The 16,206-nt window shown below is 41.1% G+C and overlaps 1 protein-coding gene and 2 pseudogenes across 2 annotated transcripts in view; 2 read left to right on the top strand and 1 right to left on the bottom strand.

The window, feature by feature from the left end:
* NEBL (nebulette) overlaps positions 1–16,206 on the bottom strand; it is a 310,491-nt gene that overhangs the window by 253,517 nt on the left and 40,768 nt on the right. The gene's annotated exons all lie outside the window — the stretch shown is intronic.
* LOC105063421 (inactive tyrosine-protein kinase 7 pseudogene) lies at positions 10,539–12,513 on the top strand (annotated as a pseudogene).
* On the top strand, positions 12,530–12,901 carry LOC141576006 (inactive tyrosine-protein kinase 7 pseudogene; annotated as a pseudogene).

The following is a 16,206-nucleotide window of genomic DNA, read 5'->3' as shown; positions in this document are numbered from 1 at the left end:
AAAGTCCTCAGCAATGACTAAACTACCATCTGTTATTAAATGCTAATAACACATTTCCTGCCAGTCTGCCTCAGATGTCCCTTGTAGCAGTTTTTCTTAGCAGAGATTTCATTCCCGCCTATCGACCTTCCATGAGAACATTTTGTGGCTTTTTGGAGGAAATAATAACCATCCAAATGTAACTTCAGAGACAGAAGGTCATCCCCTTCATTCACAGCCTGAAACAGAAGTGGGTGTGTCAGCGATGGGGAAGAAGACTGAGCTACGTCCCTCAGACTTTTTCCTCTTTGTCCTTCTGAATTGAAGCAAAAAGGGAAGGACTGGGTGACATTACACTATCATGACCTTCTTGAACTCCAGTCCTCTGTAAGTCGAAAACTCCTGGATACTCAGATCCTTCGCTGCGGCTCAGACTGCTAGTCATCCCCACAAAACCGATACCCTGCTCTTCCAAGATCAGGCCTCATGCCCAGCACTCTGGCAGCTAGGTGTGGCCAAGCAGCAGCCCAGGCCAAAACAATCTGCACCGAAGGGATGGGTGCAACTTCCTGGTTGTACGTTCCATTTCCCTTTCCTCCCACCCCTTCTTGTTGGAGGGAAAGTAGACACCGTAGGAGTCACCGTGACACATGTGGATGAAGAAATGGTGGAAAAACAAGAATGAACCTGGGTCTCTGATGGTGTCACAGACTTAAGTGATAGAGAAATACACTTCTATCCTTTTTAAGCTGCAATTATTTGGCTTCTCTGTCACTTGCAGACCCTGAGTAGTACGTACCCCAATCATTTCTGTTCCACCTCAGAGGCTTTCCTAGACCCAAGCAGTGCCAAGCATGCCAATAAAACAATTTTGTGCCCAAAGGAAACTCCCAAAAGTTTAACAAGTGGAAACTGTAATAAGATCTACCACTTAACTGAGTGTATCTTTCCACTACACCAAGAAAGTGAAGCGGTTCTCATCTATAATTCCGCTTAGGAAACATCAAGCTTTCAAATAACCAGCATACATTTACTAAGCACCACTGTGTACAAAACATCATCTAAAACAGATGGAAGCCACAAAGCTGGACAGGATGTGCCAGTCTTCCTGGAACTGACATCCTTAGGGGAGTGTCACAAGATGCAGCATTTCAACAGGCTTCACTGAATGATGTGTGACTGTCCTGGACAGATCATTTCCTTCTCAGTGCTGATAAAGATCATCTCTAAGGTCTCATCTGCTCTGAATTTCTAGGCTTCTACCACAACTCTTAATATGCTACCTCAGCATCTCACCAGTGGTAAAAGTCAGGATCCTTTTTACAGCTTTAATGAGGTGTAATTGGCACACAGTATAATGCATATATTTAAAATGTACAATGTAATGGGTTTTGACATATATATGCCATGAAACCATCACCAGAATCAAGATAATGAGCATTTCCATCATAACAATTTCTTCATATCCCTTTGTAATCCATCTCCTCTTCCTCCCCCACTAACCCGAATGCAGGGAACCATCAATATTGGTTTGGTTTCTATGTATCAGTTTGCATTTTCCAGAATTTTATTTCTACATGAATCACACAGTATATACATGTTGCAGCCTGATTTCTTTCACTCAGTATAATTATTTTGAGACCCACATTGTTGAGTGCATTGATTGTTTGTTCCTTTTTATTGCTAACTGGTATTAAATTGTAATGAACACACCAGAAGTTATCCATTCATCAGTTGATGGACATTTGAGTTGTTCCCAGTTTGGAGCTATTAGAAACAAAGCTACAGGTGTATGAACACTCGTGGACAAGTCTTTATACACATATGTTGCACGCACCTGTTTTGCTTCTCTCAGATAGCTATCTTAGAGTGGAATGGCTGTGGGGTACAGTATCCAACTTTTTAGGAAACTATCAAATGGTTTTGTAAAATACTTTACCATTTTATGTACCCACTAGCAGCATTTTAAAGTCCCAGTTTCTCCATATCCTTTCCAACTATTGATATGGTCACTCTTTTTTAATGTCAGCCATTCTAACAAGAATGCAGTGGCATCTCATTGTGGTTTTAATTTACATCTACCTAATGACTAGCCTTGTTGAAAAAAAAGATGCTTCTCCAACTCCTGTGTCCATGTTTGAGTTTTCTGCCTTCTTACTGTTAAGTTCCTGAGTTCTTTATATATTGTAGCTACAAGCCCCTTGTATGATACATACTTTGCAAATATTTTCTCCCTGTCTCTAGCTTCCAGATTCATTTTCTTATTTACCATCTTTAAAAAAGAAAAAATTTTAGATCACTCATATGTGGAATCTAAAAAAAAAAAAAAGCATAAATACAAAACAGAAAGAGACTCATAGACGTAGAATACAAACTTGTGGTTGCCAAGGGGGTGGGGGGGTGGGAAGGGACAGACTGGGATTTCAAAATGTAGAATAGATAAACAAGATTATACTGTATAGCACAGGGAAATATATACAAGATCTTGTGGTAGCTCACAGTGAAGACAAAATGTGACAATGAATATATGTATGTTCATGTATATCTGAAAAATTGTGCTCTACACTGGAATTTGACACAACATTGTAAAATGACTATAACGCAATAAAAAAATGTTTTAAAAGATAAAATAAAATAAAAATAAAAAAGTTTTAATTTTCATGAAGTACAATTTACCCTTTTTTTTCCTATAGTTTGTGCTTTTGATGTCATATTTTTTAAATATTTGTCTAATTCATGGTCACTAAAATTTCCTTCTACATTTTCTTCTAGGAATGTGTCTTAACCCTTACATTTAAGTTGTGATCCACTTCAAGTTAATTTTTGTATGTGGTGTAAGAAGGATTGTGGTCCTTTTTTTTTTTTTTTTTCATGTATATGGCTATACAGTTATTCCAACACCATTTGCTGAAAGAATTTTCCTTACCCAATTGAATTAACTTGCAGTCTTTATGGAAAACCACTGCTTTCCACTGCTTTATGTATCTCCTACCTTTATGCTACTACCACTGTCTTAATTACTGTAGATTTATAATAGGTCTTGAAATCAGGTGGTATATGTTCCAATTTTGTTTTTCTTTTTCAAAATTATGTTTTTGAATCAGCAAGTCAAATTCTATAAAACAAAAAGGCTTCTGGGATTTCAATTGGGATAATATTGAATATACAGATCAATTTGAGAATTGACAAAATAATATTGAGTATTCCAATCCATGAGCTTGGCACACCTACTCATTTATTTAGACCTTAATAGATTTTTCTCAGCAACATTTTCTGCATTTTAGTGTAAAGGTCTTATTTTTACACAATTTGTTAAATTTATCCCAAAGTACTTCATATTTTTGATGCTATTGTAAATGGTGTTGTTTTTCAATTTCAAGTTCCAGTTGTTCACTGTTGGTATAGAGAAATATAAATAATTTTGTACAGGGATCTTGCATCCTTCAATCTTATGAAACTCACTTATTAGCTCCATAGCTTTTTTTTAGATTCCCTAGGATTATCTACGTAGAGAATCATATTGTCTGTAAACAAAGGCAGTTATCCTTCTTTTCCAATCTATGTGCTTTTCATTTCTTTATCCTGCTTTATTGCATTGACAAGAACCTGTAGGACTATGCTGAATAGAAGTGGTGAAAACAGGTATCTATCATTGCCTTGCTCCTCATCTCAGAGGAAAGTGTTCAGTCTTTCACCATTAAGTAAGATGTTAGCATTACATCTGTCATAGATGCCTTAAATCAGGATGAAGTTCCTCTCTATTTCTAGTTTTCTAAGTTTTTATCAGAAAGGAATGCTGGATGTGGTCAAATGCATTTTCTACATCTATAAAGATACACACATGGTTTTTCTTTTTTATTCTGCTGATATGAATAACACTTACTGACTTTTTATATTTTAAAACAAACCAGCATTCCTGGTAAACCCTAGTTGGCCATAATGTATTATCCTTTTCCTATATTGTTGGATTTGACTGGTGAAAGTTTGCTAAGCACTTTTGCAGCTGTGTTCATGAAGGATATTGGTCTGTAATTCTCATTTCTTATTATTTCTCTGTCTAGTTTTAGAATTAGGATAATGCTGGCCTCATGGCCTCTACGGTTCTCTGAAAGAATTTGTGTAGAATTGATATTTTTTCCTTAATTGTTTAGTAGAATTCACCAGTGAAAGCAATGGGGCCTGGAGTTTTCTTTGTGGAAATGTTTTTAAATACAACTAAGTCATTTTTAAAGAAATATGGTTACTCAATTTGCCTATTTCTTTTTGAGTTTTTGTAGTATGTATTTCTTTTAAGAAATTTTTCCATTTCACCTAAAAGTTGGCAAATTTATTGACATGAATCTGTTCATAATATTCCCTACTGTCCTTTTAGTATCTGTAGAATCTGTAGTAATGTCATGTCTATCATTTCTCATATTGGTTATTTGCACCTATTCATTTTTTCTTAATCATTCTAGCTATAGATTCATCAATTTTCTTTTCAAAAAATTAGCTTTTGCTTTCATTGTTTTTCTTATTTTTCTATTTTCTATTTCATTGATTTCTGCTCTTACATTTTATTTCTTTCCTTCTGCTTACTTTGGATTTAATTTGCTCTTTTTTTCCTTAGTTTCTTATGGTATATTTAGGTCATTGATTTTAGAGCTTTCTACTTTCCTAATATACATATGCATTTAATGCTAGAAATTTCCCTTTAAGCACTGTTTTATTTGTAACTCACAAATTGTAACATGTTGTTTTAATTTTCATTCAATTAAAAACATTTTCTAATTTCACTTGTGGATGTCTTCTTTGACCAATAGTTATTTGGAAGTATGTTATGTGGTTTCCAACTATTTGGAGATTTTCCAGATATCTTTCTGTTACTGATTTCTAATTTAATTCCACTGTGGTCAAAAAACATACTTCATATGACTTAACCTCTTTTAAACTGATTAAGATTTGTTTTATGGCTAAAAATAATAGTCTATCTTGATATGTGCACTTGAAAAGAATGTACATTCTGCTGTTGTCAGGTGCAATGTTCTACAGGTTACAATTAGGTCATGTTAATTGATAATGTTGTTCATGTACTCAATATCCTCTCCAATTTTCTGTTTACTTAGTCTATCAATTATTGAGATAAAAGTGTTGAAATCTCCAACTATAATATGGATTTGGCTTTTTCTACTTTCAGTTTAAAATAAGCATCTCCAATCACATTTAGGATTGTTATATCCTCTTGATAAAATGATACCTTTATCATTTTTAAATGACTGTCTTTATCCTGATAAAACTCCTGCTCAAAAATATGCTCTGTCCCTGGCTGCTTTTAAGATATTTTTCTGTAATATTGGTGGTTAAGCAATTTGGTCATGATGGTCAGTACACTGGTGCAGTTCTCTTCACTCTTCTTCTGATTGCGGCTTGTACAGCCCTTGGATCTGTAGGATTAGTTCTCACCAAATTTGGAAATTTTCAGCCTTTATTTCTTAAGGGTTTGGGTTTTTTTTGTTTTGTTTTGTTTCTGTTTTTGGGTTTTGGTTTTTTTTTTTTTTTTCTGTATCTCTCCTACCTCTCACCCCACCCTCTTATGAAAATAACTACATACACGACAGGCTACTTGTTGTTGTCCCATAATTCACTGATGTTGTTAATTTCTTTCCATTTTTTTGTTTCATTTTTGATAATTATTACATCTTCAAGTTTACTAATTATTCTATTTACAGTGTCCAATCTGCTGTTCATCACCCCACTGTATTTCTTAGCCTCATTATATTTTTCAGCTCGAGAAGTCTGACTTGGGTCCTTACTACATCTTCCGTGTCTCTCTTTATCAAACTCATGTTGTCCTCCACCATTTGAACATATGGAGTACAGCTGTGATCGCTGTTTTAATGCCCTTGTTTTAGCTAGCTCAGTTCACTGAGATAAAACATCATATGGACTGAGTAGCTTTAATGACAGACATTTCTTTCTCACAGTTCTGGAGACCAGAAGCCCAAGTGCATGGTGCAGCCAATTCAGTTCCTGGTGAGGATCCTCTTTCTGGTTTGTAGACAGTGGTCTTCTTGCTGATTCCTCATGAGGCAGAGGGAGCAATCTTTCTCTCTTCCTCTTCTTATAAAGCCACTCATTCCATAATGAGGGTCCCACCCTCATAATCTCATCTAACCCTAACCACCATACTACCAAAGGCCCCCCTCTACAAATACAATCTCATTGAGGGTTAGGACTTGAACATAGGAATTTAGAGTGTCATATTCCTGGGCCTTTTTCTATAGATTGTTTTTCTCCTCATTATGGGTCATATTTCTTGCTTCTTTAAATGCCTGGTAATTTCTGATTGGTTGCCAATGTGAATTTTAGATTGATGAAGTTGGAGGGTTATTTATTTTTTAATATTCCTTTAAATATTTGGGGGCTTTGTGTTGGATACAATAAAGTAACTTGGAAACAACTTGATCCTTCCATGGCTCACTTTTAAGCTTTGTTAAGCAAGACCAGAAGAGTGTCTAATCTAAGGGTTAGTTTTGACACACAACTGAGGCAATGGTCTTCTGAGAACTCCAGCTGATACCCTGAACATTAGCAGGTCTTTCCACTCTGAGGGGAGGAAAATACAAATGACTGAGCTCCAGGGATGATTTCACCTGTTCCTTTGCCATGTATCCCCCTGGCCTCAGACAGTTTTCTGTCCACTGAAGACTCTGCAGATCTCTGGAGCTGGCTGGCTGTGCACATCTCTCCTATCCAGGACCTGACACTGGGAACTCCAGTGGTTGTAGCCTCTTCAAACTCTGAACTGTGTTTTCTCAACTGAGGGTGATGGCCAGGCTCTGTTATATGTCTGAAAATATAACACATACTCCAGGCGGGAAGACAGGCACTCTCATTTGTTTCCCTTCTCTGAGATTACTGTTTGTGCTCCTTGTCTAATGTCTGAAAATTGTTGTTTCATATATTTTCCCTAGTTATTTTTTAATTTTTTTAAGCTTTGAGAATTACTTCAGTCCCTTTTACTCTATCATCACTAAAAGAAAAATGTGTCTTACCTCTAAAAAGTCTCCACATCTTCTTAATCTGTTCTCTCCAGTATCAACTCTAGAGAGTTGGTAAGTATAGTGTTGTGGTTATAAAAATGGGTTCTGGAGTCAGACCACCTGGGCTTCAAGAAGCAACTTTGCCACTACTTTCTGTGTGACCTTACACAAGTTATTTAACCTCTCTGAGTCTACCTTGCTTAACTGTAAAATAAGGATGTTAGAAGTATATCTCTATCTCAGAGAGATTTACGTGAGGAAACACACATAAAGTATTTAACATTGCTCCAAGTACACAGCAATTACTCAATGAATGCTATCATTTAAAATATTCATCATCATAATCAACCTCATATGCCAAGTGACAAAGACAGAAACCTAGTGTCACTCTGGCTAACTACCAGTGAAACCTGTGCCCACCACAGGCTATGCCCAAACTGTCTACACGAGCAGAAGAATCTTGCCAAGTTCAATAACCAACAGGAATGTCTCCTCTAGCGAATGGATTCTATTTGTTTCCCCTAATTCCTTCCTTGTCATCATTCTTTCTATAGTTTCCTTTCAGTCAGAGATAAAATATCACCATTTTGTAGATATCCTGGCCTGTCTGCCTCTGAATGGGCAAAATGTTCATTTTCCACATTCAATCCAAGTACTCCATACATACTGACTCAACTTTATATTTAGTGTAATAATAAAATTCTGAAAGCATACTTAAAAACCTAAATTGAAGCTCTCACAGGATAACAACAGCACAGCAAGCAACTCTAAGTTTTTCTCTATTTAATGTTTTATTAACTTATGTTAAACCTCTTGTTCGCTCTTTCTCCAACCTCTAGGGAAAAATTTTCCATAAGTGCAACTGGTTAAATGAGCGAAGAAGTAAGCGAAGTTTCGTTTCATTAATGAAAAGCTAATATTGGTTTTATATGTATTTAGACACTGTTCTAGACATGCCATAAGGCATACCTACATTAATCTCACCTACATGGAGGCAGCTTTATTTTTCTAAATTACATATGTAATGGAATGAGTCTTAATAAAGTAATTGATCCAGTTTGTCTTCCTGTGAATGCATATTCTGAACACTGATAAAATACGACACTGGGTGTTACAGTTCAGTACAAGTTGTACCCTAAACACAGAAACTTGGAGATGTTATTTTTACAGCTTACAGAGCACTTTTACATACATTCTCTCATCAATTTTTACAACAATCCTGTGAGCTAAGGACTTCCAACAGGAGAAAGTCAATATTGTCGGAACAAAAAAGACTAAGACACCCAACTGCAATCCTTTCTCTACACGAAAAATATTTAATTCCAGACTATCTGAGTCAAGCTCACTCAACAGTTTATGTTTGCGAATACTTATTTTCAATGGACTGTATCATCTAACCTTGCTTCACTCAATAGTAATAAAATGCCATTTTTCATGCACATGAGTTTATTAGCAGCTCAGCTTTTTTCTCCATTACCTCATCCCTAAAACAAAAGTTCTTTTTCCCTCCAACTTTTTATGTTGAAAAATTTCAAACCTCAGAAAGATTTCAAAATAGTGCAATGACTATGCACTTGATCTAAATTCACCAATTGTCAACATTTTGCCGTATTTGCTTCACACATCCACACAAATGCATGTGTGTTTAAAGCAAGTATGTATAATATATTTAATATAATGTATTATACTTGAATGTACATATGTTTTTATTTATTATATAAATTATATATAATAAAAATGATCATATGTAATATTTTTATATGACTCATATGAAAGTTAGTAGCAAACATCATGACAATTAAGTAGTAAATATTTCGATATGAATCTCTTAAGAACAAAGGCATCCTCGTACATACACAAAATTATTGCACTCAGGAAATTTAACACTGATACATTGCTATTATCAAATATACAGTCCACTTTCAAATTTCTCCAAATAGCCCAATAAATGTCCTTTATAGCTGTTTCCCTGATCTAGGATGCAATCTGAGATCATACACTGCATTTAGTTGTCATATCTCTTTAGTCTCCTTTAATTAAAAAGAAGCTTCCCTAGCTTTTTTTGGTTTATAATGATTGGCATTTCTTAAGGAAACAAGCCCTCATGATTAGATTCGGGTTAAACATTTGGAGCAGGAATGCTGCCTAAGTGACAGGCAGAGCCATCAAATCAGTGGGTAAATGACATCAATTTATTCCTCTTTTGGTGATGTTAGGTTGCTCAAATTCGATCACATGTTTAGTATTCTCCATCTTCAAGGTGCCTTTTTCCCTTTGTAATCAAACAGTCCAAAAGGTGACACTTTGAGAATATTCTGTTCTTCAGCAATCTCACCCACTGACTATCATCCACTGATTATTCTTTCCTGAATCACTGATTAATTAAAATATGGATTTTTCTCTTCCATCATTCCTTCTACATTTATTAATTGGCGCTCTTCAAAAGGACTCTGTGAGAGCAAAAAACACTGAGGACCACCTCCGTGAGAGGGGCAGAGTGAGAATGAAGATGCTCACTGCAGAGAAGTATGCACTCCAGAGTGAAGCCACACGTCTTAAGTGAAATCTGGAGCTAATGTCAGATACACACAGCTCTGCATTTGCTGCTAGGAACATATTTTCTCCATGGTCAATCTTGTTCAAAGGAATTCTTCCATTGTGTAAGCTATGGGTGTTTACCATGTCCTTTGTTTCAGGACGATGATGGAATACTGGCAAAGGATCTAAAGGAACAACATTTTCAAGCTCCATACAATAACCTCTAGCTTCCTCCCTGAAGTAGAGGGGGATCTTTGAAGGTATCAGACTGAGAAAACCAGACATGACTAAAAAACCTAGCAGAACCCAGGAGATCAGTCCTGAAGTGTGCTTGGCTCTGAATCTTTTTATTTTTTATGGAATACATCAAGCCCCCCCCCAAATTACACCCTTTCATAGCTTCAGTTCAAAGAAGGAAAAGATATTTCTTTCTAACCCCTTCTACCTCTCTTATGGAGAGACACCCTGAGCCTTTATAACTACATAACTTGAGAAACCTGGTCAGGCTAACTGTCCATGGACCACCTTAATGCCATGAAAATGCTAATAAACCCAGTCCTTCCAAGGTTCAGCAGACACCTACCACTGAGTTCCATGCCGACAAAGTCAAAATAATATTTTAGTTTACTTCAACAATCACAGTGTAATCCACACTCTGTCAATGGAGCCACCCTTGAGTGTCATTTGTAAGTGTTTAACCTTATACTTTCCAAGGTGCTATATAGAAAAAGCCAAAACAATACCTGGTTATTGCCAGTACATTATATAACAGTAGAAATAAATCACTAAATAATTCTGATGAAGCACTATAAAAAGATAAAATCTTAATCTTAGAAGGGGTGATAGAAAGCTAGTCCAGTCTTCTACCGAAGGCCAGGCTCATGTGTTCAGTATCTGAAATAGCAGTGCCATCTCTGTTCAAATACTATCAGCAAGAAATGTCCTATGACGCAATGCAGCTCATTCCACAAATCATCAGCTACACATGAGACAGCCTGGAGACCACGGAGCTGAAAATCAATGTGTTTGGCCTGTAAAGTTACCAGTACACCAGAAAAGCACAGCAGTAGAAAAATGTAAATTTAATAATAGGCTTCAACACTAAGCTTTTCCAAAACATTTAAAGCAAAATTCTATTAATCAAAATTTGATATACCAATATTAAGCAAATCAACAGGTAACACACGTTTCAGGCCAAGGAATGTGGGGATTTCTTCCACTGTATCTCTTGCCTGGAAACAGATCTTTCTCAGCACTATTCAGTCGAAACTCTACTGACCGTGTCTTCCATCAGAGTTCCAAGAACATCACTTTATTTCCTTCTGCCCACAACACCTGCTCTGCACATATGGGCTCACTTAGTTAAAAATCTCTTCTATTCTCTTGATCTGCTCACAACCCAGGGCAGAGTGGCAATGGCAATGGATGAACATAAGGAAATATGCATATACAGAAATAATCAATGACTTTGAGCCTGGGTGATTAGAACAGAGATCCATTATAGAAAAAGGAAAAGGAACTTAGGGACTCCGGCTACGGCTGCTGCAGCGGCGCCCGAGCTCCAGTGCGCTCGGCCTCCTGGCCCCCAGGGAGCGCCGACCGCGAGCCCGCCGTGCGCCCGCCCACTCAGTTCCCCGGGCCTGTGGCGATGGGAGTCGCGCGCGGAGCCCCGAGGAGCCCCCGCCGGCTGCCTCTGCTCAGCGTCCTGCTGCTGCCGCTGTTGGGCGGTGCAGAGGCAGCCATTGTCTTCATCAAGGAGCCGTCCTCCCAGGATGCGCTGCAGGGGCGCGGGCGCTGCTCCGCTGTAAGGTCGAGGCCCCAGGCCCAGTGCACGTGTACTGGCTGCTGGATGGGGCCCCTGTCCAGGACACGGAGCGGCGCAGGACTCAGGTGCCTTCCAGTGCGTGGCTTGGGATGACTCCACCAGCGAGGAGGCCTGCAGTGCCAACGCCTCCTTCAACATCAAATGGATTGAGACCGGTCCCGTGGTTCTGAAGCATGAAGCCTCAGAAGCCGAGATCCAGCCACAGGCCCAGGTCACACTGCGTTGTCACATTGATGGGCACCCTCAGCCCACCTACCAGTGGTTCCAAGATGGGAGCCCCCTCGCTGATGGCCAGAGCAACCACACAGTCAGCAGCAAGGAGCGGAACCTGACCCTCTGGCCGACCAGCCTGAGCATAGTGGCATCTACTCCTGCTGTGCCCACAATGCATTTGGCCAGGCCTGCAGCAGCCAGAAGTTCACCTTCAGCATTGCTGATGAGAGCTTTGCCAGGGTGGTGCTGGCGCCGCAAGATATGGTCGTGGCAAGGAATGAGGAGGCCATGTTCCACTGTCAGTTCTCCACCCAGCCTCCCGCGACCCTGCAGTGGATCTTTGAGGATGAGACTCCCATCACTAACCGCAGTCGTCCCCCGCACCTCCGCAGAGCCATGGTGTTTGCCAGTGGGTCCCTGCTGCTGACCCAGGTCCGACCATGCAATGCAGGGGTCTACCGCTGCATCGGCCAGGGGCAGAGGGGCCCTCCCATCGTCCTGGAGGCCACACTCCACCAGGCAGAGATTGCCGCCCTTTGAGCCACGGGTGTTCACAGCTGGCAGTGAGGAGCGTGTGGCCTGCCCGCCCCACCCCAGGGTCTTCTGGACCCAGTGTATGGTGGGAGCATGCAGGATCCAGCTGCCCACCCATGGCAGAGTCTACCAGCAGGGCCACGAGCTGGTGTTTGCCAGCACAGCTGAGAGCGATGCTGGTGTCTACACCTGCCACGCAGCCAACCTGGCCGGTCAGTGGCGACAGGATGTCAACATCACCGTGGCCACTGTGCCCACGTGGCTGAAGAAGCCCCAAGACAGCCAGCTGGAGGAGGGCAAGCCAGGCTATCTGCATTGCCTGACCCAGGCCACACCAAAACCCACAGTTGTCACAAGGATGAAAAATTGAAGACTCAGCCCCTAAGCATGAGGCAGAAGGTGGCAGGTGGCCCTGGGCATGGAGCACCCGTCCAACAACCGATTTGTACGCAAGGACCTGGCCGCTCGCAACTGCTTGGTCAGCGCTCAGGGACAGGTGAAGGTGCCGGCCCTGGGGCTCAGCAAGGACGTGTACAACAGTGAGTACTACCACTTCCGCCAGGCCTGGATGCCCCTGCACTGGATGTCCCCCGAGGCCATCCTGGAGGGCGACTTCTCCACCAAGTCTGATGTCTGGGCCTTCCGAGTGCTGATGTGGGAAGTGTTCATCCACGGGGAGATGCCCCATGGTGGGAAGGCAGACGATGAAGTGCTGGCAGACTTGCAGGCTGGGAAGGCCAGGCTCCCACAGCCTGAGGGCTGCCCTTCCAAGCTCTATAGGCTGATGTAGCACTGCTGGGCCCTCAGCCCCAAGGACCGGCCCTCCTTCAGCAAGATCGCCAACACCCTGGGAGACAGCTCTGCAGACAGCAAGCCGTGAGGAGGGAGCCCAGGCAGGCTGTGCCTCAGGATGGCACGGGCAGGGGAGGACCTCCTGAGGGGTGCCCACAGCATGACGGGCAAATCCCCGTCCTCCTGGGCCCCAGGGGCCCCGCCCTGGCACCCCAGGCACTGCTGAGGTCTGGCGGGGTCCGGGCTTTCCTCCCCTTCCCCATCCTCAGCCCGTGGGGAGGCTGATTCAGACCCAGACTGGGTGACTAGGGCCTTGGGCTAGGCAGCTTTCTCTGCCACCCCTTCCCCCACCAGGGACAGTGTGGGTGCCTCAGGTAACCCCAATTTCTGGCATGGGTCTCCTCCCCTTGACCGGGTCCAGTTCTGCCACTCACCTGCCAACTCCATCCCCGGAGGGCTAGGCTGGAGGTGAGCCAGGTTCAAGGGGAGCTCCTTCCTATAATGAAGTTCCTGGTAGTTCTGGCGCCCGGGGCGGGCCCACTTGGGGGTCTGCACTAGGATCACGGAGGACACAGCCAGTGAGTCCTCCCCCCGTGGACTTGTGCACACTGACCCAGACCCGTGCCTCCTCCCCACCCTTCTCTCCTTTCCTCATCCTAAGTGCCTGGCAGATGAAGGAGTTTTCAGGAGCTTTTGACACTATATAACCCGCCCTTTTTGTATGCACCATGGGCGGCTTTTGTAATTGCAGCGTGGGGTGGGAGGGCATGGGAGGTAGGGGTGGGTCCTGGAGGAGATGGGAGGGTGGGCCACCCCAGCCTCACACCTTTATTGTTGTCATTGTTGTTTGTTTTGTTTTTTGGTTTGTTTGGTTTTTTTTACATTCGCTGCTCTCAATAAAGAAGCCTTTTTTACAAAAAAAAAAAGAAAGAAAGAAAAGGAACTTAATCTGGTTAGGTTTAGAGAGATGAGGTTTGAGATGATGGAAAAATACTCTGTCCAGCTATGAAATCTGGAACAGATATCAGTATGAGTCATCAATAGAGACATCAGTTGAAAATATGACACAGATCAGTTTCCTAAGGAAAAGAGAAAAGAAGAAAAAAGCAGCAGTGAAGATGCTTATCCTCCTCTCCAGTATTTCTGCCTTGTATACTGACTTCTGATTTTCTAACTTTTTCCCAATGAATACCCTTATCTTCCTGTCATAACATAATTTCTGTAATGCCAGGAATCAAGTCTCATATTCCTTCTGTTACTGGAGTCATAGAAGATAACTCAATAAAATCATTTTGGCTGGTTCTAAGAACCACCCCAAAATATTTATGAAAAACCTGGTAGCAGGGAGACTTTACCAACACATAACATATTTGCTGGACAATGAAGCCCATCTTCTGAGGGTACTCTGGAGTGTCATTTATAATGGCTTTTTGAGGCCAACACCAAAGGATGTCTTTATATTAAATTAATGCATTCATTCCACGAACACTGCTAAAAATCCGCCTTGTGCAAGGTAGTGTGCTAAGATGCACCTCCTGGGAGACACAAAGCTAAATCTGACAAGGCCCTCATTCTTGTAGCTCCTACAATATTGTAACCATGTGTGCAAGATCAAAGGTAGACTGGTGCCTTGAATCACTTCAGGGTACTCCACTGTGTTTGCTAAAACAAGTGCTTATAATTTTATAGTTTTCTTTCAACTTCGGCAAAGTCTAAACTCCTTAAATGAGTAATAATATAGTTTGAGTATGATTGCTACTTACTTCATATCTGTAGATAGAGCTTCAGATTTTTAAAATTCTCTATCATCAACTTCATTCATACACTGAAACTGCTGGTAAGAAGCTCCCAAAAACTTTTATGTACGTAAGTCATCCTGGCCATCCCAGTGGCCCATAAATCCTCTCCAACTGGTCCTTCTATCTGGACTTAGCAGTTTCCCATGTCTAGAGTTCTGCCTCCCCCCAACTACACAAATTATCCAAATTCTTCTTCCCTCTCATGTGGCATCTCCCAGTCGTCTACTGTATCGTCTCCCTTCTCTGAATCCTGATCATTTTATACCTAGCCAGCCTCCACCAATTGAACATTTAGACTTAAGTTTCCTTATGTTATTCAACTAATGTTTCATGTAAGTTTTTTTTTCTCTACTGGAATAAACCACTACGCTCTTTGAGGGAAATCCCCACATATGTTTGTGTGTGTTCATTAGCACCACTGTATGCAATTTTGTACATACAGAAGTTAGACAATACATGCAAATGACAAGTACTTCTTGGTTTTTATAGAATTTCACTTAACACTTTCTATACTTAGCCCTTTGATAAATGCTTTTAGATCATAATATTGCTTACTAGACTAACATATATTCATTCTATTCAAACCTGACTCTTCAGGGAAGGTTCTATTTTAACAGAGCATGAAGGGGGTAGGGGTAAGTCTGTTAGCATGTTGATATAAGTATTATCATTACTGTATTACTGTTCTTTACAATTTAAGGCAACATCACTAGCAGCAGTTAGAAAAAAAGACCAATGAGTTATGAGTTAATATGGGGATTAAAAAGAAGTCTAACACCAAAGCTATCAGAGTTAATATCTTGCCCATCATTTGCTGACCTGTCATAATGAGACCAGGGCCACGCAGTGGCAGCTTCTTCCTGAGAAAGACCCTTAGGGCAGTGAAAGCAACCACTTGAGGTTCGTGAGAATCACTCTTTAAGTCAAGCTGAACTACTGCCCAACTATAGCAGGATCCAAAGCTCCAAACAGAATAGGGAATATACAGTTTGGAAAAGAGTCATAAAAATGATAAGAAGTAAACAGGCCCAAAAGAAATAAAAACAGGAGAGCCTGAAACGGTCTGCCTTGAAGCCCGGTGTGGAGGAGTAGCTAAGAAAAGGCAGGGCAAAGAGACCACAAAGGAAACTTGCCCCAAAAACATGCCTGAAAGAGCCAGCTCGTGTTGGTAAGGGACAGACAGAATCCTTGAAAACAACCTTGGTGTCTCTAACTTCTAGAATGAATGGAATCTCTGAGTCTCAAGGAGCTTACACACACACACACAGGTGCATATGCAGTAGGTCATTAGGTCGGGACTATGTCACTCATCAACAAGGTGTCCCGTCAGATTGAAATGAAACCCGGAGCTCCTTTCTACAACTAAGACTCCTACTAAATGGGTGTTTCACAGTTTTAAATGGTTTCATAAACCACTGTTTGAAATTCTGAAGACACGTATTAGGGTGGAAAGAAAGAACTTGGCGAGGGGGGTGGGGGAGCGACAGATGAAGTGGGCTGTCCG

The sequence above is a fragment of the Camelus bactrianus genome, chromosome 35 (genome assembly GCF_048773025.1).
Source record: "Camelus bactrianus isolate YW-2024 breed Bactrian camel chromosome 35, ASM4877302v1, whole genome shotgun sequence".
In the NCBI taxonomy this organism is placed as follows: Eukaryota; Metazoa; Chordata; class Mammalia; order Artiodactyla; family Camelidae; genus Camelus; species Camelus bactrianus.
This window is presented reverse-complemented; position numbering and strand designations above follow the sequence as displayed.